The sequence below is a fragment of the Argentina anserina genome, chromosome 1 (assembly GCF_933775445.1).
Source record: "Argentina anserina chromosome 1, drPotAnse1.1, whole genome shotgun sequence".
Lineage (NCBI taxonomy): Eukaryota > Viridiplantae > Streptophyta > Magnoliopsida > Rosales > Rosaceae > Argentina > Argentina anserina.
Window position 1 is genome coordinate 24,601,259 of NC_065872.1, and position 2,500 is coordinate 24,603,758.

The window sequence follows — 2,500 nt, forward strand, 5'->3', positions numbered from 1 at the left end:
CCGCGGAGCTGCCCAAGAGACTACCCCCAAGGAGAGAGATCGACCATGAGATAGAGTTGGAACCAGGGACCAAACCACCCGCCATGGGTGCATACCGCATGGCGCCACCGGAGTTAGCAGAACTAAGGAGGCAATTGAAGGAACTTTTGGACGCGGGGTTCATTAGACCTTCGAAAGCCCCATTCGGTGCCCCGGTATTGTTCCAAAAGAAGAAGGACGGATCTCTACGCATGTGCATTGACTATAGGGCGCTCAACAAGATCACGGTAAAGAACAAGTACCCTATCCCTCTCATTGCCGATCTCTTTGATCAATTGGGTCATGCACGCTACTTCTCAAAGTTAGACCTTCGTTCGGGGTACTACCAAGTGCGCATTGCGGAAGGAGATGAGCCAAAGACCGCATGCATCACAAGGTACGGTTCTTATGAATTCATGGTCATGCCATTTGGTCTAACTAATGCACCGGCGACATTTTGCACCTTGATGAACAAGTTATTCCACCCCTACTTGGATCGGTTTGTGGTCGTCTACTTGGACGACATAGTGATATATAGCAAGACCATGCGGGAGCATGTGGAGCATTTGCGGGAAGTGCTCAAGGTTTTGCGGGAAAACCAGCTATACGTCAAGATGGAGAAATGCTCATTCGCGAAGCCGGAAGTGTCGTTCTTAGGACACAAGATCAAGGACGGCAAGCTTATGATGGAGGATTGCAAAGTGCATTCCATCCAAGAATGGGAACCACCCACCAAGGTACATGACTTAAGATCTTTTCTTGGGCTAGTTAACTATTATCGCCGCTTTATCAAGGGATACTCGGCGAGGGCTGCACCATTAACTGACCTTCTCAAGAAGAACAAGGCATGGGAATGGACAACAAAGTGTCAAGAAGCCTTTGAAGACTTAAAGAAGGCAATATGCGAGGAGCCCGTACTTAGCCTACCGGATCACTCCAAGCCATACGAAGTGCACACCGATGCTTCCGACTTTGCCATCGGTGGAGTCCTCATGCAAGAAGGACATCCAATTGCTTATGAGAGTCGGAAGCTCAATGACACGGAGCGGCGCTACACCGTGCAAGAGAAAGAGATGACTGCCATCATCCATTGCCTTCGAGTGTGGCGACATTACTTGCTTGGGACCAAGTTTGTGATCATGACCGACAATGTAGCAACAAGCTTCTTCCAAACTCAAAAGAAGCTAAGTCCAAAGCAAGCAAGGTGGCAAGACTTCTTGGCGGAATTTGACTACACCATGGAGTACAAACCCGGGAAGGCGAACGTGGTAGCGGATGCACTAAGCCGCAAGATGGAGTTTGCAAGCATCTCGCAAGTCACTAGCCCATTGCTAAGCAAGATCAAGGAGGGACTAAGGGTAGACCCTCAAGCACAAAGCCTCATCACCTTAGTAAAAGAAGGCAAAACTCGGAGGTTTTGGCTAGACGACGACCTTCTCTATACAACAGGCCGCCGCATCTACGTACCAAAGTGGGGAAGCTTGCGAAGGGAGCTAATCAAGGAGTGTCATGATTCCAAATGGGCCGGCCACCCAGGTATGAAACGCACACTTGCCTTGCTAAAGTCCATGTATTATTGGCCAAGGATGCGGGACGGGGTCGAAGAGTATGTGCGGACTTGTCTAGTTTGCCAACAAGACAAGATAGTTCAGCAGCAACCGGGGGGCTTGCTAGACCCTTTACCCATTCCCGAGAGACCATGGGAGAGTGTCTCTATGGACTTCATCACTTGCCTGCCGAAGTCCGAGCAGTTTGGGAGCATCATAGTGGTAGTGGACAGATTCAGCAAGTATGCAACCTTCATGGCCGCATCAGCCGACTGCACCGCGGAGGAGACAGCAAGGCTATTCCTACGCAATGTAGTCAAGCTTTGGGGAGTTCCAAAGAACATTGTCAGCGACAGAGACCCGCGCTTCACGGGGAGATTTTGGACGGAGCTATTCAAAATGTTGGGGTCAGATTTGAACTTTTCAACAAGCTTCCATCCACAAAGCGACGGTCAAACGGAACGCATCAATGCTCTCTTGGAGCTATACTTACGGCACTATGTGAGTGCCAATCAAAAGGATTGGGCCAAGCTTCTAGATGTGGCGCAGTTTTCCTACAACCTGCAGCAAAATGAGGCCACCAACAAAAGTCCTTTTGAGATCGTTTTGGGACAGCAGCCTACTACCCCTCTATCCCTTGCCACTCACTATGAAGGGAAGAGCCCAGCCGCATTTAAGTTTGCCAAGTCATGGCACGAGCAAGCAGAGTTAGCTCGAGCGGCGTTGCACAAGGCTGCCAAGAGGATGAAAAAGTGGGCAGACAAGAAGAGGAGGCATGTCGAGTTCAAGGAAGGCGACCTTGTACTTGTGAAACTCTTGCCGCAACAGTTCAAGGCCTTTAGGAAGGTGCACAAGGGCTTGATCCGCAGGTATGAAGGACCGTTTGAGGTGATCAAGCGCATAGGCAAAGTTTCATACAAGCTCAACCTCCCGCC